We start from the raw sequence: 27,841 nt of genomic DNA, 5'->3' as shown, positions 1-27,841 counted from the left end.
CAACTCAACTCCTAACACATCTATTGTGTTGTTTTTTTTTTTCAAATCTAAAGAGCTTTCATAGCTGATCATTGCTAAATTCCCTTTTTGAGGGGATACATCTCATTTTTCGAGCACACACCAATGTTCGCATTGCTACAGCAGCCATGTTTGATGTTTTAATCATATGATTAAAATTTAATACACCCTCATGAGGTTGATTATATTAAACGACAGTTTTAGCATTTTATACAACGCGTTAAAATTAACGAACAACACACTAATCATATGATTAATTCTAATCCAATGATTAGGAAAATTTTACGACTCATTAGCACTATCGACAAGTTGAACAACAGACCCCAGTGGTGATAGTTTCGGCACCCAAATTTAACATTATGATCTTCAAGTAAACTATCGAAGACTCCTTACTCCGTACTCCGTTTTTCTTGGGGTTTTTTTTAATACATAAACTCGTGGTGTCAACGTATATTTGTTGTGCGTAATAGAGGTTCCAATGAAAGCTTTGTTATACACAATTGGGCCATAATATCTGTCCCTAGTGAAACTTTTATCCTAAAGGAACCTCTATTTCATCACAACAGCACATTACCAGAAAACATGGGCTACAAGATTTGTGCCAACGTTATTAATTTTATACAAGTAGTCAGGAAATGCAGAATTAAAACAAAACAAGTTAAAAAAAAAATGCCTGACAATTATTTAAACAACAAACGGGTTATTGTTGGTAACTGATATAGGTTGATGCATTTTTAAAATTTAACTAATGTAAACATTATTAATAGAGTATAGTGAAAACGTCAAACAGAAAGCCAACTGATAATGTTTAATTGTGTACTCTTATTGCTTAATAACATGTGCTGAGTTTTAAACGATGTACGAAATGAACCTCTGAAATTTTAAGTTTTCAAAAAAAAATATATATATATATGAGAGAGAGAAAAAAAAAACGAAAAACTATATATTTTGCCTAAACATGAAGTCTTTGAGTCTAAGATGAATGATATTTTATTAGTTGTTATTGGCTTTAAACTAGGGGGCGCCTTCAAACTAGTTTAATCCCGCCACATTATGTATGTGTCTGTCCCAAGTCAAGAGCCTGTAATTCAGTGGTTGTCATTTGTTGCTATATATTATACATGTTATATTTGTTTTTCGTTCATTATTTTATGCATTTATCAGGCCGATAGTGTTTTCGTTTGAATTGTTTTGCATTTATCATTTCTGGGTCTTTTATAGCTGACTATGCAGTATGGGTTTTGATCATTGTTGAAGGCCATTCGATGACCTTTTGATGTTAATTTATATGTCATTTGGTCTCTTGAGGAGAGTTGTTTCATTGACAATCATGCCATATCTTTTAATTGTTATATTTACAAAAATGTACATTTAATGCAAACGCTTAGTTTTCTTTGGGGTCATAACTGATTGCATTGTGACGTCATCAATAAGTTTTTCGTTTTACATTTTCTTAATCAAAACAGACATGAAACGAGATCGTATGATACAAGTTCAAGTCCGTTGCAAAGTTATTTTCTGATATTTTTTTCAGTTAAACATCAATATAAAGTCAGTTCTTATACCTGCATGTCTACATGGTCTAACCTAGAGAATATACTGTGTATAATGTGTTGTCAAATAATGTATAACACTTTTATTTCAGCTTTAAACCTCGTTTTTTTAACATCACTGTACCACCTGCATCACCTCACAACACAGGTCATGGAACTGATAGTTCACATATTTGCTGCAATATTCGCTCTGAACTTCCTGGGACGACCCGCCCTGCAGCTAGAGCAATCAGTACTGGATCTATTTCCAGAGTTCACTAAGTTGAAACAGGATATCAAGTCTGAACTAGCATCTATAAAGTCGAAGCTTCAGAGTAAGAAATGCTCTAAGAAAATAAGGTTCCAATTCCTTATGACAAAATTGACCAGAGATGTCGTCTGATTATTATTTTAGTTCATATAGCTTCCAACGGTTGTTTCCTTTTTTCCACATTACTTGCTTTCAAATCATTAGGTTTGAGTTGAGACAAATTCAGAAAAGCGCTCCGGACGCAATAAATTTGAAAAAAAAAAAAAAAAAAAATATTGTAAGTGAATGGCAAATTTTTTAACGATGAATATACATGAAAATTCAGACCCTGAAATTAAATAAGCTGGATGACATTGAATGTCAGTCAACTCAACACATGTGGGTTATACTTCACACATCACAACTTTAATTACCATTTCATACACAGTGTTTTGTAAATTGGTGTAGGAGCTACAATATTATTAACAACATATATTTTACTTAAATCAACATTTTCGTATATCTAGCAGAATATCAACATTTCTCCTTTTTTGAACTATAGTTCCCAAATGTAAATTGGAAACCCTAAGCAAATGCATAGGATAAATTTAACACCCAGTTACTTATATTTGATAGACAAGTTTAACACATAGTTACTGATATTTGATTGACTAATTCAACACATTGTTACTGATATTTGATAGACAAATTTAACACATAGTTACTGATATTTGATAGACAAATGTCCCTTGAATGAATAAATGCTAATACATGTTTTTTTTTAGTTAATCAACGTAAACATAATAAATATTGTTTATTATTTGTCACATGAAATTATGCAACCGCCAATCAATTAAAAATGTTAATCTTATCAGGTGGACAAGATAAGAGAGTATTCCTGTCTTTCGTTTTTGCTAATATGCTTTGTCTATATTCCTTTTGTTTGTCTTTGTTGACATATTTGCTTGTTTTTGAAGTGTTCCATTTGACGTGGCTTGGTACTTGTACATCCAGCCATTGTGTTGTTATGCTATGGTAAATTTGTGTATTCTTGTCTTTCGTTTTTGCTAAATAAATGTGTCTTTGTTGACATATTTGCTTCTTTTTGTAGTGATTAAGATTATAACACAATGTTGACTGCTGTACCCCTAATTTTGACATTTTTACCTATTATGTCTGTTTGTGTTGTTCACACACCGGTGCCAATATAACGGAATTTTATGCGACTGTCATACAAGTGAGAGGTTTAGCTAGCTATCAAACCAGGTTTAATTCACCTTTTCTATGTACAAAATTGCCTGTACCAAGTCAGGAATATGACAGTTGTTTTCCATTCGTTTGATGTGTTTGAGCTTTTGATTTTGCCATTTGCTTACGGACTTTCCGTTTAGAATTTTCCTCGGAGTTCGGTATTTTTGTTATTTTACTTTTTCATACGTAACTTCAACAAATGATTGAATATCTGTTGCCTTTAAAGACGGTGGTATTTGATTACGTTATCACAAACATTGGAAGGGCTTATAACAATCGAAACGGGCATTTTACTTTTCCTTATGGTTGGGTGTATTTTTTTTGTTTCTACATTTCATTAGATGAGATCTAATAGCTATGGTCTACACTTGCAAATTGTCAAAAACAACTTACTATGTTTTATCCGAAGCATCAGCTGGCGCAAGTCTAAATGGAAGCTCAATGAAATCAATAGTATCTCTAAATCAAGGTGATGTTATCAAAATATATATGCATATCATACAACTGTTAAATGTAAATTTTTTATTTTAATATCAACACTGAAGAAGTGGCTCAAATCCAATCAATGGAGAATGGAAAAATAATTGTTAACCTTGTATAAACAAAATGCATTAAATTGATTCACATGTTATAAAGATCTAGAAATTAGAATTGATAGAATGGAAAATACATGACCAATAGTAATAAAGTACCCAATCAAGTAGTGTAACACATTAAACGTACTCGCCTACAATACACACACATTGATACTTCTCATTTTTTGAATCATTAAAGAAAAATCAATATTGTCATCAATAGATTTTGCATTCAAGTTATAACGGCACAGACAATAGAAAAATAAAATACCCCTTGTATTTCAGAAAACCTAATAATTTCATAAATCACTGGCTTGACCATTAGCAAATATAATGTTCAATAATCTGAAAAAAAATATAACTGCCACATCAAAATATTCTACTATCATTTGACCTCTTATTCAAGTAATTCCACTGTTGTTTCTATATCTCATTGCTAAATTGTTTGCTGTATTCCATGGTTTATTTTTTTATATTTTCAGCGGGTAAGTGTCGAGTATAAAACAGATAAGTACAGCTGACAATTTTATACGCAATACATACCCTTACAATATTGATACAACGTTGTAAGTATTCCGTTGTTGACCTGTTTTAAGACAAGATTTCTGTACCATATCTAGCATCTGTTCGATATCAATTGAAGTAGCCTCTTTTCAAAATTTCATTCGGCATATTTTGTTGAACATACTTGAAAAAAACATTACCTGCATTTAAAAATAATCATTATTGAGAGATACAAAGAAAACTTACTGCATTTTTTAATTTAGAATCATCGTTGGGAGCTCAAAACATTTGTTGAGTCATTATAATTAAAATAGATCCAACCAGTATGCCATCATATGATATAATATCAGACATCTATCAAGCTATTTTGTCTTAATTGTAAGACAGAAAACTGTATTCAATAAACGGATTTGTTTATGAATCCCAACTAAAAACTAGTACCCATATCTTTAAGCATTAACATTGTTGGGGGTATATTCCGATAGTTTCAGGGGTATCATCAGTTCAATAATCAGTACGTCGATGCTGATAGGATATATATCATTTCTTTTAATCTAATATCCTTGCGAAGAACCTGTGATCATCCCAGGTTTCTGGTGAGGTTTTTTTCTCAGCTTTTTATATCGATTATGTAAACTTGTTTGTAATTTGGTGCTATTTGGATTTTTGCCTTTGGATTGTCAGTTTCTCTCGACTTATTAGTGTTGCATGTCCCCTTGGTATATCCCTCTCCTTTTTTCTCGGACATTTACCGTTGAAAAAATGAGAAATTCTGAAGAATCTCTAGCGAAGTTGACCGAAGGTGTATTTGGCTTTTATTTCCATGTTCTATTTCGTCATGTACCTAATAAAGTTATCAAACATTTAACCTTCTTAAATTTTAAATTTTCTTTAGATTGAACGTTTCTTACGTGTGTATAAAGGTAAATTCAGGAAACGCTTCAAAATTGACTGTCCCTCTGGTATCTTTCGTCCCTCTTTCAAAGCGCCTTGTACGCGACGATTTTTTTAAAGTATTATTTTCGCTGTTAACTTTCCAACATTCTGGTTCAACCCTACATTAGTGTGTTCTCTTACGGTCTTCTAAACCAGTATGTTCTGAATCCCACCAGATATTCAAGATCATGTCAACACAATAAAAAAAATATGAAAAAAGAAGCAAGTTTTGGCTGCCGGAGAACCCTCATATCCAATAATTGAAAAAAAAAACAAGGACGTAGAACTTCATTAGCACCTGCATACCTGTATGACTAATAGGGGTCGAAAAGTATAACCATATTTATCAAAGGTCAACTATGCATGAAGGGGTTGGAACCTTAGTCTTTAAATAAGTTCTCAATGCATCAATAGATAATTTTATTACAACAGTATGCTATAAATAATAAAATGTAAGTTTGTTAGATAACAACAACACTATCAATCTTTATCATGAACATACACATAAAACATAGCATGTTACAAAAAAATTCACATTTGTGTACGCTAAAAGAAGCATTCGCCTTGTTGTACCATGTTCTAACAGTGTTTTGTAACGATGTGTGGAGAAGAGATTAGGCGTCAGAACTATTAAATTTTAGGCATCTGATTGGCTTTAAAAAGTGATTTGCACAATCCAGCCTTGCTAGTTATGTTTTATCTTCTATTGTTGTTGGACATTTCATAACTGAAATCCGTCGACAAAAAAAAAACCAACAAATAATGCAAAAAGTGTATGCTTTCATGATAATCAAAATATCTGAAAAAGAAGAAAAGTTAAAAAGGTATGGATAGTCATGTATCATATTTGATGGAGATAGCTATGTACAGATATATTATCACTACTTTGTTATAACTGTTTAACTTCTAAAATTCTGTTTACTTAAAACTTGTGAGTGTTTGTGGATTCTTATAATCTTTGACATACGGATGGATACTGTTTTGTATATATATAGTTACGTAAGTAATCTAGCAATATTCAACAGTTTGGATAATATGTTGTATATCTGTTTTTTTAAGTTATCTTACCATCTTAAACAATTGGGATACTTTGTTTAACTATAGTTGTCTATTATGTAATAGAACAATCTTCAACATTTGGGATACTCTGTAGTATATATAGTTGCCTAAGTTATCTGATAATCTTAAACATTTTGAGTACTCTTTTGCTTATCTAGTTGCCTTGGTAATCTAACAATGCTAAACATTTAAGATACTCTGTAGTATATAGTTGCCTTTGTAACCTAACAATTTTTAACATTTCGGGTACTCTTTTGCATATCTAGTTGGCTCGGTAATCAAACAATTTTCGACATTTGGATACTCTTTTGTATATCTAGATTCCTTGGTAACCTGCAGTCTTGAATATTTGGGGATACTCTGATGTATATATAGTTTCCTTGGTTTTTTTTTTTTTGCAATCCTAAACATTGGAATGCTCTGTTGTATATCTGATTTCCTTTGTAATCTCACAGTCTTCGACATTGGAATCTGTTGTTTTCCTAGTTGCCTTTGTAACCTAACATTCTTCAAGCTTGTATTCGGTTCTATACCTGAGTTCCTCTTTTATAACAATCTTCTCAATCGACATACTATCTTGCAAATCTAGGCTTATACTGAAACTAACAATCTTCAAAATAGTCATACACTATTGTATAACTGATTTGATTCAGATGATATCTGTTGAAAACCCGAACGATTAGGTCAAGCAATCTTCTACAATTATATGCGTGTTTTTTTTATATATTTTCGTTTTATAACATTCTTGTAAAATGACATATTATGCTGTATACGTGGCTTGAAGATGTGACAAACCTCTGCATTATTATGATATGTTGTTTAACTGATTTCCTGTGTAATTTTACTGACGACTAGGAATTTTATGATGTTGTCTGTGTCTCGTAAATGTAAGTATTTTTGCCATTGTTTCAAACTCGAAGTTTGTTCCTTTCATTGACGGATAGAGGAACATATAATGTACGACCACATCTATTTTCAAAGTTAAGAATAATTGTATGACTTGCTACTGTCTTAAACCATAGTTCTTAATGATATGAAAAAATGTAATAAAATATTGTCTCTCCTTACTGTTATTTGAAATATGTATCATATCATTATCTTTTTTTTTAATTTCTGTTTTTGTTTTTTAAGTTCAGTCAATAAGTGTCTTGTGCCAAATCGATTAATATACTCAATAGCTTTGACGCAGTTTTTAAGAAAATGTATGACACATGACAGTCTTGGTATAAAAATAGGAAAATGTATGACAAATGGTAGTATTGGTATACAAATAGGAACATATGGTAGATATAATGTCGGAACACTGTTTTTAAATGTATTACATTGCTACTTTGTATTACATGAACAAAACTATACAATAATACTTGAGGTGGGTTGAATACGCTTCCATTCATTAATAATGAAACCAATAAAGATAAAAAAAAAAATAGAATAAAGACAGAACATGTGGTATGATCGTCAATGAGAAAACAGAGAGTAAATGACATAGATGTTAGTAACTATATGTCACCTTACGACCTTCGTAACTGAGCCAAATCAAAATCGTATAGTAAGCTATCAAAGGTCCCAACAAAATTTAAAACAATTCAAAATAGAAAATTCGATTTATGTACAAAACAATAAACGTTATACTAATATGACATAATAAGCAATATACTTTATAGATATATGTCTAATATGTCGTATTAGTAAACTTTGACTTATGTCGGAAGTCTACACGACTTTATTAATTCTTTATAATATATTCTCATTTTAGCTGTGATGCCTGTAACGGGTAAGTACTTAGAATTACACTAACAGTGCATATACTGCCTCTATGGCTTGGTATTACATACCATTAGTAAGTCATAAAACGAAGTACAGTTCTTCCTTTCACAAATATGTGTATCACATATAAACAAAGCATTACATTAGTGAATATAAAATTACTTTTCAAATTGTTTGATACTTGCTATTTGAATTCAACAAGTAAATGTTAAATATGTAAACTGTAAAATATCATTCAATTAATTCCAATATTGAACGACAAGAACTTGGTCTTAAAAATATAACGAATGACTTAGCTCACATATATAAGTGGATTCTTATAAAGGACCATATACGTTTAAGATTATGGTTAGCACTGAAATAGATCAGTTTTTCTTGTTAACTCTGGTACGTTTATTTACCAAGTACATACTTGTCTAACACAGCATTTTTCTCTGTAAACAAATGATTACAGAAATCCATAGATTAAAATAACGTTAATATATAACCTGGCCACAAAGGATCTTATACATGTACAACATCGCGGAAATAAAGTTTTTTTTTAATAGTAACACATCGAACATTTTCGCGATATAACTGATGTTCCAAAGTTCAACAACGTCAGTCCATAACAATGAGTCAAACTAAAAAAAAAACTAAACACTCCATAAGCATGTTAAGGTCTCTATCAATGTAATTGACATTTTTGTTATTTAAGAAATAAACAACACTCCATAAGCATGTTAAGGTTTCTATCAATATAATTGACATTTTTGGTATTTAAGAAATAAACAACATTCCATAAGCATGTTAAGGTCTCTTTCAATATAATTGACATTTTTGTTATTTAAGAAAAAAAAAAAACAACACTCCATAAGCATGTTAAGGTCTCTATCAATATAATTGACATTTTTGTTATTTAAGAAATAAACAACACTCCATAAGCATGTTAAGGTCTCTATCAATATAATTGACATTTTTGTTATTTAAGAAATAAACAACACTCCATAAGCATGTTAAGGTCTCTATCAATATAATTGACATTTTTGGTTTTTTTTAAATAAACAACACTCCATAAGCATGTTAAGGTCTCTATCAATATAATTGACATTTTTGTTTTTTAAGAAATAAACAACACTCCATAAGCATGTTAAGGTCTCTATTAATATAATTGACATTTTTGTTTTTTAAGAAATAAACAACACTCCATAAGCATGTTAAGGTCTCTATTAATATAATTGACATTTTTGCTCTTTAAGAACCAAACAACACTCCTTAAGCATATTAAGGTCTCTATTAATATAATTGACATTTTTGTTATTTAAGAAATAAAACAAATAGTAATTGATTTTAAATATCACAAGACTGCTTTCCTTTGAGCAAAACATGCGATCACATCGTTGACAAACTATGTTGTAACTTCCAAAGTGCTTTCGAAATACTCACATTACATTCAAATACATGTAGTAGAGACCCCACATATCTACGAAAATAGGATGAAAGACAAATGATAATGAATGAACTTAACATTAATTTGATTTCCTCAATTTTCAGGTATATGGTGTATATACATGATATAGAATAATACCACAGAAGCAAAGAGGTGCGTGCAACATAAACATGGAATAAACAGCACAGACACAACCTGTAGCAAATGTTCCCAGAAACAGAAAATAAAAAAAAAAAACATTTTCCCTGATTAAAAGGAATAATTTAAAAAGAAAGTCTAAACATTTTCTTGTTTAATTGAATGTTATTTTGATATTGAAATATGCATAAGTCTTATGATATAATTAAAAAAAAATGCAATCGGCTTACTAGAAATGTTTTTGAGTATATTTTGTTTACTTGTTGCATTACAGGCATTATATTTGCTTACATCATGTAGTAATTAATAAATAAATGAATAATGGGCGTATATGATTATGAATTTTGGATATGCTACTTTAAATTCACTGCTTCCATGTTTATATTTGATGGATTTTTTCGTCCCTAGAACATCAGAATAATAAGGTGAAATCTATTTATATTTTGGTTGGTGTATCAAAAAGTTACTTATAATCCGAAAAAAACACCACTAAGAGATAGGTTTTTACGATGAATTAACAGCATATACAATTGTTAATTATGTTATACATTAGTAGAACTATCTAGCCAATTAACGTTTAACCGAATGTCACATATGTCTGAGTCAGTCAACAACATTAACGAATATTATAACAAAAGTGTGCTAGAAAACTACAATAAATATGTTAGAAGGCAATTCTTATAATTGGTTTTTCATTTCAAGAAATCCTAAAACCAGTCTTACTGTAGACCTTATAGTATTGTAAAGCATTATTAGTTTTCGGGCTTAGCCGTAAAGGAATTGATTCTACACATTTTAAGAATGTATTTGGGTTACTAGTACCTTATTATTCGGTGTAAATAACAATTTATTGCTTAATGTAATTGGGGAAAATCAACAATAAACAATTAGCAAACCAATGTAAGCGTTGTATTATTATTTCAAACATCCCCTTGCACTATCCTAAGTTATTTACGTTTTTGCACTATATTCCAGTAAGCAGAATTACTTTGAAATATGTACTATATCACCGTTAAGGAACCAATGAGAGGTAGGGGAAGGCCAATTTCTCAATAATGTACTATATCACCGTTCAGGAATTCATTCAGGGTAGAGGAAGGACAATTTCCTAATAGTGCACTATATCGCCGTGTACAAATTAATATGGGGTAGCGAAAGACAATTTCCCAATAGTGTGCTAAATCACTGTTCAGGAATTCATTCAGGGTAGGGAAAGACAATGGTAAAATAGTGTACTATATCACCGTCCAGGAATTCATTATGGTTAGGTGAAGGACAATGTCCCAATAATGTGCTAAATGACCGTTCAGGAATTTATTAGGGGTAGGTGAAGGACAATATCCCAATAATGTACTTTATGACCGTTCAGAAATTCATTAGGGGAAGGTGAAGGACAATATCCCAATAATTGACTATATCACCGTCCAGGAATTCATTAGAGGTAAGAGAAGGACAATGTCCCAATAATGTGCTATATCACCGTTCAGAAATTCATAAGAGGTAGGAGAAGGACAATATATCAATAATGTGCTAAATGACCGTTCAGAAATTCATTAGGGGGAGGTTAAGGACAATATTCCAATAATGTACTATATCACCGTCCAGGAATGCATAAGGGGTAGGAGAAGGACTATTTCACAATAATGTGCTATATGACCGTCCAGGAATTCATTAGAGACAGGAGAAGGACAATATCCCAAAAATGTGCTATATGACCGTTCAGAAATTCATTAGAGGTAGGAGAAGAACAATATCCTAATAATGTGCTAAATGACTGTTCAGGAATTCATTAGAGGTAGGAAAAGGACAATTTCACAATAATGTACTAAATGACCGTTCAGGAATTCATTAGCGGTAGAAGAAGGACAATATCCTAAAATGTGCTATATCACCGTTCAGAAATTCATCAGGGGTTGGAAAAGAACAATACCCCAATAATGTGCTATATCACCGTTCAGAAATTTATTAGAGGTAGGAGTAGGAGAATATCCCAATAATGTGCTATATGACCGTTCAGGAATTCATAAGAGGTAGGAGAAGGACAATTTCACAATAATGTGCTATATCACCGTTCAGACATTCATTAGGGGTAGGTGAAGGACAATATCCCAATAATGTGCTAATTGACCGTTCAGGAATTCATAAGAGGTAGGAGAAGGACAATTTCACAATAATATGCTATATCACCGTTCAGAAATTCATTCGGGGTGAATAAAGGACAATTTGCCAATAGTGTTCTTAATCACCATTCAGGAATTTATTTGGAGTAGTGTGTTTTTTCATTGTTCAGAAATTCATTCGGGATGGATAGGGGACGCCCAACTTACCACTATTGTGCTATATCACAGTCCGGGAATGCAGTAGTGGTAGGGGAAGAACAATTTCACTATACTGTTATATATCACAGTTCAAAATTTCATTTAGGGTAGAAATATGATAATTTTCAAAAGTGTCATATATAACTGTTCAGGAATTAATTAGGAGTAGGGGAGGGACAATATCCCAATGGTGTGCTATTTCACCGTTCAGAAATTCATAAGGGATAGGGGAAGGACAATATTCTGATAGTGTGCTAAATCAACGTTCAGAAACTCATTAGGGGTATGGGGAAATCATTACCCAATAGTGTGCATTGTCACTTTTCAGGAAACCAATAGAGGTAGTGGAAGGTCAATATCCCAATACTGTGCTATATCAACGTTTAGGAACTAATCGGGGGTAGGGGAAGGACAAATTCCCAATAGTGTGCAATATAACCGTTCAGGAATTTATTAGGGGTAGGGGAAGAACAATATAACAATAGTGTACTATATCACCGTTCAGACATTCATTAGGAGTAGGGGATGGACACTTTCTCAAAAGTGTGTTTTATCACCGTTCAGGAATTCATTAAGGGTAAGGGAAGGACAATTCCCAATATTGTACTATTTCACCGTTCAGACATTTATCAGGAGCAAGGGAAGAACAAATATCCAATAGTGTACTGTATCACCGTTCAGAAATTCATTATGGAATGCGGAAGGACAATTTCCTTACAGGAAATGCCTGTACCAAGTCAGGAATATAACAGTTGTTTTCCATTCGTTTGATGTGTTTGAGCCTTTGATTTTGCCATTTGATGAGGGATTTTCCGATTTCAATTCTCCTCAAATTGTGGCATTTTTGTTATTTTACTTTGTACATAACCGTTCAGAAATTCAAGAGGGGCAGGCGAAGGAAAATTCAACTATATTTCACAAGTTCTGAAATTGTCACTATTGATTTTGTCAGCTTTTATGGATGTCCCCTTTTCGCTTTTTGAATTTATCATGGAGTATGGTAATTTTGTTATACTTTTTTTAGAATGTTTTAATTGAACTGACTATTTAAAAAACGCGGTGTATAATTACATCTTGATAAAAGTTTTACCATAATGAGTGTTTTGATAAATTATACTTTCGTTCTTGTTTATGATGATGTAGAATTTAACAAACAATCTGGTTTACGTTTTATTAATTCGATTATTATTGCTGATAAATAAACGAAATCCATGTAGTTTCTCTAGATTTTGATTTTACAGTATTAAAACTTACAACTTCAAAATGACATGCGTTGAGAGTCACACACCAATAAATGATGATTCACCTAGTAAGTTATAATAAGTGATTGTAGTTTAAAATCCATTTGAACTGATTTTTAAAACCTACGCGTATAATTTTATTAAGCAAGAATGGGACTCGTTGCGTTTAACACATTTGTTTTTGTTCTGTTTATATATACAATAATAGAACTAAAAGGAGGTATACAGGCGTAACGAGTTTTTATGTGTTACGTTTATATATTAGATTATAGAAATGAAAGGGGAAATATTTTTTATGCATAATTATGTATAGAATTAAAAGTTGATTTATATAATTAAAGAATTTGTACAATTAAGTCTGTAAAGTATGATCAAACACGATCGTGACGTATCAATTGAAATCCGTAAAAACCATACGCTTGAGTAGAGGGTATTTACTGCTGATATATTGTAAGTTTGTAACTAGAAAGTTGAAATCAGTACGTTTGTCATAAAGTAAACAATTTGTGTCAATATCGTATTCAAAGGTTTAAATAAAATATATAAATAGATACTCAAACTGTTGAACTATAAAGCAACTGTGAGAATGATAATTAGTTTCCTTTTTTCTCTTTAAAACTAAATATCAATATCATGAGTCTACATTTAGTATTAGAATGATGCCTTCTTAACAACTTCTTACATAAGACAATTACTTCAACATGCAATTTAAATAATGATGTTTCACCTCAGGTTTCTCGTTCGGTTCGTGTTGCTAAACCCTGAGTGTTCTATATTATGTGTTGTTAGTGATATTTGTTTTTTTCGACGTTACCTCAAAGGTATCATATAGATGTATTTCTTGTTTTTAGTAAAAGTAAAAACAACTGCAAATTGATAACCATTAAGTCATATTTTGAGTAGATACGATTAACTGTAGATCAGCTTAGTTTTAATCTATAAGTTAATTAAAGATAAACACATACAAATCAAAACACTAAGACTTGCGTTTAAAAAAAAAAACTTACACTATGTAAATTCTGTGTATGAACTAAATTTTTTTCAGGATATCGTACACATCTAACTTACATTTTACAGTTTCCCCCACCTCAGTGTAATATGTCTATATATGCACACACCAGTTATTATTAGGATGATATTTTTTTCTTCTTTTGTTGAAATACATTATGATTAATAAGTCAAAAATCCAGGTCAATGTTTAACATCATCAATAAAACCTTGCACTAGACAATTATACAGTAGTCAATAAACAAAAAGTCTTAAATGTAAAATATTCATAATATATTGGAATTATAACTTAAGTTTTATGTTTCACAGTTCTACCTTTAAATACACGACATACATATATAACCGTTATTGATTTAAATGTAAAACACTCTTATCATAGGCTATTTTCCTTACCTGTGTAGTATACATTGTCGACAATAGCTGACGAAATGGCACAGGCAGCCTCGAAAACATGTGAGATTTGTGTTAGTGCTCCAGGATCCCAATACTGCTTAGAATGTGAGCAATATTTTTGTGAAAATTGTAAAACCTTTCATATGAGACAGAAACTATCAAAAAATCACCAATTTCAGTCTTCATCAGACGTTATCCCGGAAGGTAAATCGAAATGTAAGGAACACAATGAAGACGTCAGTTTTGTATGTAATACCTGTAATGTAGCAGTGTGCAGTAGTTGTGTAACTGGAAGTCACACAGGGCATGCCTTTTCTAAGCTAATAGACAGCATATCACAGCTGAAAGAGAAGAATAAAAAAGACCTCCAACGTAAAGGACACGACACAACCGAAAACATGAAAAAGTTGGAAGAAGTACTAAAGGCATTTGATGTGAAGGTGGAAGTAGTAGTCAAAACTATTACAGAAGAAGGTACGAAGATAAAGGCTATGGTTGATAAATGTATCGCACAGATGATTGCATCGATCAAGGATCAATCCAAGACAGAAAAGGACAAATTAACAAAGATCCTAGCAGAAAGGAAAATGGATTTGAAGGCGGGAAGTAACTTAGACAAGAAGATATATGAACTCGACAAGACACGAAACGATGGAAAATTGTTACAGTCGTTACAGAAGCTTACAGATGACATTGCAAAGCTGACGATAGAGCCTTTACCCGTATTTCCAAACATACAGTATACTGCTAAGCCTGTAACAGATAACGACATCAAACAGCTGTTTGGCATCTTCAAAATAAGGTAAATACCTGAGAAGAGTATTGTTCTGTAGACTGCATTCTGCAGTCGTAATACATGCTTAAATATGACTATATTATTTGAAAGTGACATGTATTTTTGCATAATAAAAATTCAGTTTTTGAATATCAATGTATTTCTGAATAAAATCTCATGACAGACGCAGGGGGAACAAGTCATTCAATAAAAAGATGTGGTCATTAACAATGTATTGTTTATAATGAAATAACAATGGACTCTAGTAAATAGACATGTAGTCTATGACCAAGCACATTTTAAATTGTATTCACAATGCACTCGACACTACCTAAAGTTATGAAGTTATTCAGGAATACTTGTTTTCACACTAGCACTGAATATCTGTTTTCCTCATCTTTAAATGTTTTGTTTTGATATTATACATTTAAGGAATCATGTGTAAATACTTCATTTTTATTTTGACAGTGGAGTACGTACACATTATATCGGACACAGAGAGAAAGAATTACCTAAACCAAAGAGGTAGGGCAATTTGTTTGTATATTTCACAGTGTTAATTTTACGCTTTAAACAATGTAAACTATTCGTCAAATGTGTAAGCGAATCACACATTATATTCCTGTTTACCTTATCTTTTTTTTTACGAAATGAAGTCCTCTCTCCATGGTTTTGAGTAAATTTGTTTCTTATATTGTGTAAACCAGTGCACCGTTTTACTGTCGACACATTTACTAATTACATGTATGTACTTATCTTCATTACATTGTTCCTAAGTAGCAGTTTTTTAAGCCGTATTTGCTTAATTTTCTTGATACATATTTCATCAACTCACATTTGTTTTAAAATATTTTGTTTTGCTTTGATTTACATCTTCTTCAAAGTCATTTGTAATGCGTTGCATACGTTAGCAAGCACTTACTCGAGTAGGACTGCGTTTAAGTGAATAATACTGATAATGATGTGCAAACATATAGCGTAATTTATTTTCCATAGCGTTAAAATTAGGTTGTATTTAATGTTCGTAAATATACTGCTCGTTAAAATGTTTCTGCTTGTCTAGTTACAGATTTAGAACCTATTGATACTTTAAACTTACGATATAACCATGATATTGACACTGCATGAAAGTATTAATTTAAGGTATCAATAAACTACTTGAAAATCAGTCGTAATTTCCGAGTTTATTTTTTTTCTGGTAGTTTATAGTTCAAGTAAACGCAATGTTTAATAGTAGTTTACAAATAGTTTACTGGACGCAGTAAGTTCATGAATTGACACCTGATTTACTGTCCAGTAATTTTCGAATTTAACAAAGTTTAATATACATACAACATCAAATTTAATGTAGAGAAAATCTGTAAAACATGATTTACTACAAATTTAAGTCAATAATATTCCAAACAGTAAGCTGTTTACTGTGGTTTTAAATCTGATTCAACATCGAGTTACAAATTTAATACAACGATAAACTTTCATTTAATGCAAATTGAAATCAAATTCAACTTCAAGTTTAAAGATTTAATGTGCGAAATAACTTGATTTACTTCAAATTTAAACTCATTTTGACTCCATTTACTATCGAAAATCTTTGTAATCTCCGTGTTTGGTGCACCAAATATATGCCAATTGACCTGCAAATTCACGACAGAAAACAGTATATTTGCAGCTTTCATCCACATATGACCAGTAACCGTTCTTACAATCGAACCCTATTATAATGCAGGATATATTTGTTTATACAAACATACTTCAGTATAACAAACAAAGCCATAATTGTACACCCTAAGTTGCCACAACCCATAATTCGAATTAAACACTCATGATTGCCTCAAAATATAAGATATTACAGTGAGAGGAGCAACTGGAAATTCATAAAAAAAACTGCCCGTAATGGAGATCTAGACTATGGCGAAATCCTGAATAAAAAAAAAAACAATTATCTAGAATCTTAGCTAAATTTATTCATTATTTTCAATTTACAAATACATGACAAATTAAAGTACTAACATTCCATTCTATAATAATTAAAAAAAAAACATCTACATACATAACAAAATTATAAAACTCGAATTTTGTGCATTTTTGTTTGTTTTTGCTAAAGCTGTTTTTAAGGAACAAAAACATATCAGCTTCATGACGTAAAAGGACTGAGTATTTAAATATAATAAGCAGAAACATATTTGCAGAATTCTCTTTGTTGTGGTTGTTTTGATTGTCTTACCTAATTACAACTTACAACTATTTTAATAGAAAGAGTTATTTCCCTTTGAATACAAAGATTCGAACTGAATAATAAAATCCAACGTAATTTGGAGGGTTTAACAAGCACCCAATTCTATACAACCCCTTTCTTATTAAAATAAAAAAATCAAGATCTTAATACTTATTTTTTATAAGAATATTAATTATTATAAACGTGTAAACCTTTAAGCTAAAAAACAACAACAAATTTCTTCAATTTTTAAAGATACGAAAAATATTCTTATTTTAACAAGAGTTGTTTCCCTTTCATTGCTTACTGTTTTTAATCAATTGAAGAAAAAAAAAATTCACATATAAGATCCCAGTTACATGTCTATATGTTTTATCAGTGCAATTAATTTCAAAATATATATTTGATTATGCTCGCGTGGACATCAATATAATATAAAAAATACACAATGAAGAGCTTCACAACTAAAACAAGGATTTTAAATGTAAAACCAACTGTTGTATACATGCATTGTATGATTGCTTATATCAGGGTACCAGATAAAATTTACTGCTATCTAGTTTTTTCTTGTTTATATTGTATAATTACGCACAACAGAAATATTTAAAACATTGAAATTTAATATATACCAAGTTTCTTACTATTTCGAAGAATTACCATTTTGTCTTCTTCTTTTTTTTTTACTACTATGTGCAAATAATACACTGCTTATTTTCTCGGTATCACTTCCATATTTATATAAAAAAAACAAGATTTTCCATCTAAAAATGAAGATTCTATAAAAAAATATTTTTTTAACATTTATTTTCCGTGATGCTAGGTTACAAATCAAAAAAGTTATTATATTTTGTTTTGCCAATGAAATGTACATTGTTCGTGTTATTTTTAAATAGTTTTGCCCATTACAATAGTATTACTGTTGTTTCGCGAAGAACTTTTCTTTACTATTTTTTATGAAAAACGTTCCCCTTTCGAACCGCTTGTTGTTGTTGAAGACGGTATGTTGACATCCGACATGAAGATGTATTTTTTCTCTTTCTGTTCGCATCTATTTGATTTCGTGATGACTGAAATATGTTAATATAAGAATAGAACGATATATCAGATTTTTTGTTTTTTTTAGTTTTGGACAAATAATTGTGTAAAAATTATTAACAATCACATGTAGCATTTACTATGGTCGGTAAAACTTGCATACTTAAAACGAATAAAGTTTAATCATTGACATTATTTTTAAACTATTTAAACACCCATTCATGTCCTGGCACGACTTCTGGTTTTATCCTTGAGGAAACTGCCCCAACCTTTCCTTTATGGTGCTGCCGTCTGCTTCTCTTGGTTAGTTGATCATTATGCTTTTGGCCTAGTTTTTTTTTACTAATTTATCAACATCGTCAGACCTCCATGGCAGAGGTCTGACGATAAACGATCCTTCGTCTTATGAATCTGTTTGTTCATAAGACATGTTCTGCACCACAAGGCTATTCGAGCCCTTTTCTTTTTGTTCCTCTGGTATACTGGACTTTTACTTTTAGGGCCTCTTTTCTGTTGTTTAATTTCTAAAAAAAAAAAGAGAATAAAGCTCAAATCAAAATTCTTTGAATTTCATTTTGAATACATACAAATAGATTCCATATATGCCGTAATAACTCTCTTTCAATAAAGATATTATTATCATTATTATTATTATTATTTTTATTTTTATTATTATTATAACCTCAGCAAAAAGCAGTCTGTAAAAAAAATACTAGTGATTACTGTGACAGAAAGCATGCTGTATATTATTTATGAATATAATATATTATCCAACAGAACACTCAATTCTTAGCATTTAATTTCTCTCTCTCTTGAAAAGCCCGGCCGGCGAGAGAGGGAGAGATAAATTCTACCGTTACATCAAGTGAAGGCCTGCCGAGCTTTTTGAGTATTGAAAATTCAATTGTCGAGAGTGGAGAATTATTATATTGCACGAGATTCGGTGTTGGATTCTGTTTCTATTTTGATTTTTAGACGTTACGTAGACAAACTTTTTCACCGATCTGCAAAATGAGGTATATATATATATATATGTGACGTCATTAGATATAGTCACCTTTTTCTTTTTTTTATTGTAGCGTCACAAAAGGAATTTAGTGAAAAGCAAAATGAAAATGAAGTTAAAAGGGGGTTCCCTGTTTAGAGTGATATAAGTATATAATATCAAATAAAACTCCCGTCTAAATCCGCTTCTTATGTTGACTGTAATATCTTAATTGTTCACCATAATAAAAAAATCAGTTCTTACTCTTCTCATCTTACTGTACACAGCCATTTTCCTGTTATGTTCTTCTTGTTTACCAGTTTCGTCTCTTCGTTTCTTTGCTTTGAACGATTCAAAATTTGTCTTTATCCATCCTACAAAAAAAAAATCTACTTGACGCAATGTAAAAGAAAAATTTTTTTAATATACAATTGCTTGCCTCCATTTGAGACTAAACAGTGTCACTTGGTTATTCCATGGTAGAATGTTTTGATGTGATATGATCGAAATCAAAATAGATCTATTAAAGTTATATGATAGTATGCATTTGCTATTATTTATAATATGGAAATTATATGGCGTTTCAAAATATTACTGAAAGTGTCTGCTTATATACCCGAGCAAATGCGTAAATAAAGTAATATATAAGGAAAGAAATAATATGTATATTTATTTTTCAAAATCATGAGTAAGAAAAGGAGTCCAAATTTTACGTCGCAGGAGATTCAAAAAGTTTGAATGCAAAATGGAGAAGAATAAATCTAAATATTTTGCCGACTGAGCAACACAACTATTATTTTTATTGTAATGTACATTATACATGAAAAGTAATTAGAATTCTAGTTGATAATCATAAGACCATCGTAAGTCATGTCGCGAGCTAGTGTCCTAAGTTTACGACAAAAGTTATGATATATCGAAAACATATCTTACGACTATGACATGTCCTAAGACCATCATAAGACATGTCTTAGTCATAAGATACTTTCGAAAAACAGGCCCCTAGCTGGTAATGGGATTACTCATTTCAACACTTGGTCCGAAATCATATGAAGTGAATTCAATGGTAATATTGAACGTCATGTTTCGAAATAAAAAGAGGTAGGATACAGGTGTGTAGCAACAAGGAATCGACCATGTGATTTCAAAGGGGGGGGGGGGGGGGTATGGTTATTTCCTAAAAAAATATTCTGAATCCAGATTTTCCTCTTACCTTATAGTGTTAAATTTTGCAAAAAAAAAATGTTCGCGCTTTGGGTGAAAAAATAAAATTCTGACTCAGACAAAAAACCATACCCCCTCCCCCCTTAAAGTTAAATGGTTGCTCCCTAAAACAGCACAACAAAAATACCCTCTTGTAAAAAAAAGCCGACAGTATCAATGTAATGTTAACATAAGCTAGGATTTATTCAGTAACGTAACACTCTTTTCCAAAATAAAAAAAGTATCAACTGAATTTGACTACTTTTAACTTTTTAGATGTCATTCTTAATATGACAGTTAAACATGCCTTCTAGGCTAAGCAATTGTATTGCAGAACAGCAATTTCGACTATTTTGTTTTTGGGGTTTGGAGGGGGGCTACAAACCTCTAACAACACCGTTCACTTCATCAGGATATTGGGCCTTTTACAAATTATATGATGAATCCAGACTTCTCTTTGTTCTCTGTAAAATTATTTAAAAAAAAGTAAATTGAAAAAATAATCTTACTGTAAATCAAAGCTTCCTTAAATAAGAGTGTAACAAATGTCGGCAATAATTATCAATTATTGCTAAAATGTTGTTTGAATCTGAATAGAACTATGATTACCAAATACACATATATATATCCTGCAAACTTTTCACTTAAATTGACCCAAAAGCTGTGTACAAAATTAAGATTTATACTCGAATAAGTAGAATTTCATAATTAATGATTCAAAGTAGATATATGATCAAAATTAAATCTGTTTCAATGTCGTAAATCACAAGTAATCGAGCATTTTTCCTAAAACCGTATCGTTTAATGATGAATGTGGACATACATTACATATTAAGTTACATTGGTTTGAATAACAAACCATGAGATTTTTTCAATTTCCAAGGAAACTTTTAAATTATTTAATTTCATATACATACTTTGAAATACTGCCAGTTTCGTTCTTTATTCTCCAGATGAAATCCTTTTCAGTAATACCCTGCTGATAACCATCCCTTCTTGATTGCTGAAAGGAAAAAGTAATTGCATGCATCAAGAACAACTGAGAACTGAAGTTATATAATTATATGTGTAGAAAGTCGCAAACATAAAATATATATACATGTACATTCTTAACTTCACGACTTCATTACGTTCTAATTAAAACACAACAACATGTAATCAAAGTGTGTAAAATTTTGCAATATTTATACAATTAAAACACAAAATGTAAGTGTGCAATATGTATTCGAATCTTGTGCCGACCACAATTACTTCTTTGTACATATAGTCCGAAAACAAAATTGTAATCCGCTACTACATGTACAATATGCAATATTTTGAAAAGGTAATTAAAAGTTGAACAATGAATAATTACTTACTTGTGCAGGGACGTTAATCTTTTGGCTTCCCTTTTTTCGTTCATTTGTTTTTGATTGTAGTATTTGAATCATAATATCCACTTTCTTTTCAACATTAATTTGTTTTTCTTGCACTTTTACCAGTTGCCTTTTCATTTAGATGACTTCTTTGTTAAAGTGTCAATCTAAAAATAACAATTATAACTAAACCATTTAAAATACATGAGTTACAAAACTCAATAAAGTTCATCATTTCTTAAAAACCAAAAGACTATTAAATCAATCCGTCATTCAGAATATATATGTACCTAAAAAAACCACCTAAATTTATGACATTCACCGATGTATACAAGTAGTGTATATAACAGATTTAAAGCATAACATATATTATATACAATGTATGTACATTGTCGGAAAATATAAGATGTATGTGTACGAGCTTTAGAAACAGGACGAAAAGCGAGGCTCTCCGAGCTTTTCTCCTGTTTCGCAGCGAGTACAAATACATTTTATATTTTCCGACAATGTACATATACTGTTTTTATCCTGCAATTTTCACCCGACACGTGAAACTTTAGTTGTTAAAATACAAATCATTGGATTTTAAAACTGGTGCGCACGAAATTCAAAAATCGTATGCAAGACATCGAAAATAATGCGCATGTCATTTCAAAAACTGGTGTGAAACTTTCAAAAATGGTGTGTAGGACTTTTAAAATAATGCGAACGACTTTCATAAATGGTACACACGACTTTTCATACGCACTAGTTTCAAAGTGGTGCGCACGATTTTTCAAACTGATGTGCACCAGATTAAATCTCGGGCGAACGAAAATTGTATATGTATATGGCACTTAAGGCGCTCCGAACAACAGGACATGATTGTAGCAACATATAAAATTTACCTGGCGATTAATATATAATCAACAATTTTGCGCCTGTCCCAAGTCAGGAGCCTCTGGCCTTTGTTAGTCTTGTATGTTTTTTTTAATTTTAGTTCATTTATATGTTTTGGAGTTTAGTGTGACGTCCATTTTCACTGAACTAGTACACAATTTTATTTAGGGGCAAGCTAAGGACCACCTCCGGGTGCGGGATTTTCTCGCTGCGCTGAAGACCCATTGGTGGTCTTCGGCTGTTGTCTGCTCTTTGGTCGGGTTGTTGTCTCTTTGACATATTCCCCATTTCCATTCCCAATTTTAAATATAATAATTCAGTTGTAAACTGAGAAATAAAAGTTGAAAACTCAGCTTAAAAATACTGTTTTGGTGAAAATATCATATAAGATATGCTGATTAGATAGGACATAATAATTTGTCCTTATCCATAATTAATCATTATAGTACAGTAACTTATTATTCAAAACGCAATACAAATTTGTAAAGGTTAAAGTGCTTTTCATATAGTACATTTCGTATATAAAGTATGATATTTGTGTACTCATTTTTAGATTTTTTGTCACGATATCATATTTCCCATCGGCAAATCGTCGATTCATATATATATATATACCAAAAAAAATGTTATGAAAGGTCTATCAGGTGAAATTTTAGATACACGATGAAATAAATGAGATTTTAAGTGAATGAGTAATATTTTTGGTAATTCAAAACTATAGTATAATAGCTGAAAATGTGAAACTGTTGTTTCTTCTTTCGGAGCAGAGCTTTTAAATGGTCCCATTAGAACAGATGGAAATGTTAAGATTCAACAGGAGATTAATTTACTATAAACCAATGTGATCAGTTTGGTCACAATCAGTGACATAAATATAATGCAAAATAACGGATAACATCACAATTTTAATGAAATATATGGTAAAAATGAAGAACATTTTCAATTGTGACCATAGTTTCAATTTTACAATAATCATAGATAAAGAACACGCGTAAACGAAAATCCGATTAGCGGCTTTTGCCTCCGTTTTGATTTGAAATTGACAAATAAAAATTATTAGTTCTAGTTACTCATCGAAAGATCAATTGACCGATTGATACATATTGTACAACTATTGATTTTGCAACAGTTTATTTAGAAAATATGGTAAAAGCGCGAATGATTGGTCTCCATTTTCTTTTAAATGTTTTGCTAATTTTGAAAATAATGAACATGTGTGCACAATAATTATCAGAGACGATGATAAAACATGTGTTCATGAAGAGAAAAAAAGAAGCGTGGTAACATAAAGAAAAGTGGTTTTACTGAAAATAGAAAATTACTGTTAAAAAAATCGGCTTGAACTGTTATTGCTTTTTATTAATTCAGTTATATGATATGACTTCTTTTTTTTAAGCATTGTTTCAAAAATCATTAATCAATTTATTTATTTTTTATTTAACTAAGAATTGAAAGTTCATAATTATTAAAACGGAAAAAAGAACAGCTAACCGACAAAATATAGATCACAAAAGAATAAGGATAACTAACACCTGTACATACGTTATCATTTACTTTTCAAAGATAATAAAGAAATTGTTTTAAGATGTTTAACCTTAAATGCTTTTTTATTTATTCATTAATTGATAGAAGCAGTATTTCACCATAATATAAGACAAAGTATATCTATATGTCAATTGTCCGACTCAGAGGCGCTTTCATTTTTCTTTAATCTGATAGATTAAACTATTTCTAAGCATATACAGGACAAGTTGTAAAAGAAATTTCGTTTCTTTTTATCTTCGTGGGGAATTATTTTCTGAGCAGATTCAATTACCAGGAATGCGTCATCACATCTTATATCAATGAAGTAGATACATATATACTTTCATTCACTATATATAATTGATTTGTCCAGATTTCAAATGTCAGTATTGTTAATTTGAATTTAGTTGCAAAACGAATTAATGACCATTTTATCCTGTATTTTTGCACACCGTTGGTTTCGAAATCAGGCAATGATTGAAACCTATGAAGATATGAAAACTTAAGAAAAAAATATACAGGAACATCGTTAACCAAAAACAAAATGAGTATTAAAGCTATGTATCTTTTGGGTACAAACAAAAGATCCAATTTGGTTAATGATGTCTTGCTGTGTGCAATTTCATTTTCAAAACATTTGCCTTTGGTTTTCTTTTGGCCGTTTTATGCAAACAATTCTATTTAAGCAGACGTGCAGACACATCATCTAGCTATTAGCTGAGGTAACTGCCATAAAACTAATATTAGTTACATTTGCAACAATTCTCGACTTGATATACAAATGTATACGATTACGAAAGTTTTATTTTGATTCGGTTATTTTAACTTTAATAAACATTTACTAAAGCAATTATGTGACAGTCATTGTATTGATATATACAGCTTTAATAATAAAGGGCTTTAATGATAAATGAGGCATCACTGTTAAAGAAAACGACGTTATAAATGGCTAGTTTTTAAAACAAAAAATACACGAAAGAATATTTGTCCCAGAAATGTGAAAAAAATGTTTGAACCTTTAAAGGAAAAAGTTTTTTACACACAAAAACATCTTGTTTTTAAATTTTTTTTTTTTTCAATGTGTTTTATGATGGTCACTTGTCTAACACTGTTCTAACAAAAACCCTTGGTACTTGGGAACAGGACACTTTTGTTTTAGCCCTCCCCCTTTTTTCTGTAATTTGTTATTTTTTTTTTTTTTTTGGTTTTCTTATAATTTAATTTTTTTCTCGCGTTTTTCTATTTCATATGAACATAAATATACTAGAAATAACTTGTATTTGCAATTTTATATCAGTTCTAAAGTAAACTTGGAATTGATAGATAATAGCAAATATACAAGTTATTTCTAGTATATATTTATGTTCATGTAATACAAAAAAGAAATGCGAAAATAATTGAAATTAACAGAAAACAAAAAATAACAAATTTTAGGAAAAAAGGGGGCTGGCTAAAAAAAAGTGTCCTGTCCCCAAGTACCTTTGACAAAAACGTATCCGTTGTAAGCAGACAGATAGACAAAATTAAATCATAACATATTACACTTAAGAAACACTTCATTGTTTGAATTTTCATCGACTTTTTAAAGTTTTACCTTGTTTGCTGATGCTGTAGTCTGTTCTTTTCTTGATATACCCTCTGTGACAGAAGTAAGTGACCTGCTAGAACGAACTTCTCCGGATAAAGGTGTTCTAAGGAAAGTCGGAATGATTGTCCTGCTGGAACATGGTGTACTTGCCAAATTGGTTGGGGTATTAGAATAACTTCGAATTGACGGTGTACTAAAGCGACTGACTGTTACTCTACTGCATTCCAAAGCACTCATGGACTCATCGGGTATATCCTCTGGCCCGCCACGTGCTCCTGCCATATTATCATTGGTTGTTGTTTCCCCTTTCTGACTGTTGCTGCTGTATTCATCTTCGCCAGATGAATAGTAACGTAGATGAAGGCTTTCATCTTCCATAGACACGTATTTATGTATAAGAAAAAACATCACGAAAAACTACCTATCAGATTTAAACAAGTTGCTTTCTTTAAAAAAAAGAAAAGCAACACGTGAACCCGAGACAACTGACTGGTCACCAAATATTTTTTGCTGAATTTATTTTTGCTTTTGATTTGAAATAATTGACTGTTGATAGAATGAGGTAATAAAAAAAAATTACCTTTATTGAAAATATGTTATTGTGTGTAGATTCGTGCACAAGTCAATTAAAATCATTGCTGGATTTTAGTTGTAAAAAGAAAATTGTATACAATTACCATTTGAAACTACCTTTTAAGGCTTGACTATTTTATTTATTACTTGGGAGTGTACATCATTATTTCTCCGTGTTTTATATACAAAGACATAATCCTATTCCAATTCTCAATTTCTGCAAAACGGAAGAAAAAGACCAACAGATCTAGACAAACAATAGTACACAAAAAACATAAATAAGAAATGCAAAAAAAAAATCACCTTCGACGAGTAAAATCAATGTTTATGCATGCACGTACTTTTTCTTGCGCAAGAAATAGTAAATGGTTAGCATACACACTGATATTCTGGAAAAAAATATCATGCATTTGCGTCATCACGTATATTTATTCTAGGTTCAAATCTAATGTTAGTTGAATTCGGATGTCAAACTGCCTACCTCAAGTGGTTTGACTGCGGATTCATTGCCATTCAATACGGCATTTGTGTTAATTTGTGATAATTCATTTGAACACTTAACATTATTAGCACTTATCAATGGACAGAAATCAGAAAAAAATATTAATTCAATCTCAAGCTTCCAGTGTCTTTCAGATATATATAGATGTTTAGGTTCACAAATAAGCACAAAAAACAGGCTCAGATCCAGGATTTGATGTAAAGGGGGAGTTGGGGTGCCCCTGAGAATGAGAGTAGGAAGACAAAACTTTAACAAAAAAAAAATGGCTGTAATTTCACCTATAAATTACATTTTTTTTTTCTGTCGCTAGGAGGCGCGCGCCTTGTGAATCCGCCCCTGATAAACAATGTACTTTAACTTCTCCTATCCGACATCATAATTCAAATTACATTCTTGAACCTGACTTATAAAACACTTGAATACTGCCGAATTGCAAATAAAAACCTATGTAAATATATGCAGTATCAGACCTTTATTCAGTTAAACCCCCCTTTTTGTACATATACAGCTGCCAAAAAGATTTCCAATAATGTCTTTTTAAAACCCCCATATCTATAGTTCTTCGATATTTAGGTGAAAGATTTAATCCCACCACTCGGATGCACGGAATATCAAATGAACATGTGATCTCCACCGAAGTTTAAAATTACGTTAATTAACAGCTTTTGATAGGCTGATATTTTCTCTTTTTGTTAATATAAAACGCCTATAAACCACACATCCCATATAGCCTAATATGGGCCGACACTATTTTAGTGTTTCTGCAGTTTAAGCCATTGATGGTCATC

General features: G+C 31.0%; 1 protein-coding gene and 1 long non-coding RNA gene across 2 annotated transcripts in view; one reads left to right on the top strand and one right to left on the bottom strand.

The window, feature by feature from the left end:
* The window catches only part of LOC127731812 (probable E3 ubiquitin-protein ligase MID2), a 227,352-nt gene that overhangs the window by 48,572 nt on the left and 150,939 nt on the right, over nucleotides 1-27,841 (top strand). The gene's annotated exons all lie outside the window — the stretch shown is intronic.
* On the bottom strand, nucleotides 21,997-26,233 carry LOC127731642 (uncharacterized). Its single transcript, XR_007995658.1, has 2 exons — nucleotides 25,985-26,233; nucleotides 21,997-22,154 (listed from the first exon to the last, which is right to left on the bottom strand). It is a non-coding gene; the product is annotated as an uncharacterized LOC127731642 (long non-coding RNA).

Source organism: Mytilus californianus, unplaced genomic scaffold (genome assembly GCF_021869535.1).
Source record: "Mytilus californianus isolate M0D057914Y unplaced genomic scaffold, xbMytCali1.0.p SCAF_20, whole genome shotgun sequence".
Classification (NCBI taxonomy): domain Eukaryota; kingdom Metazoa; phylum Mollusca; class Bivalvia; order Mytilida; family Mytilidae; genus Mytilus; species Mytilus californianus.
This window is presented reverse-complemented; position numbering and strand designations above follow the sequence as displayed.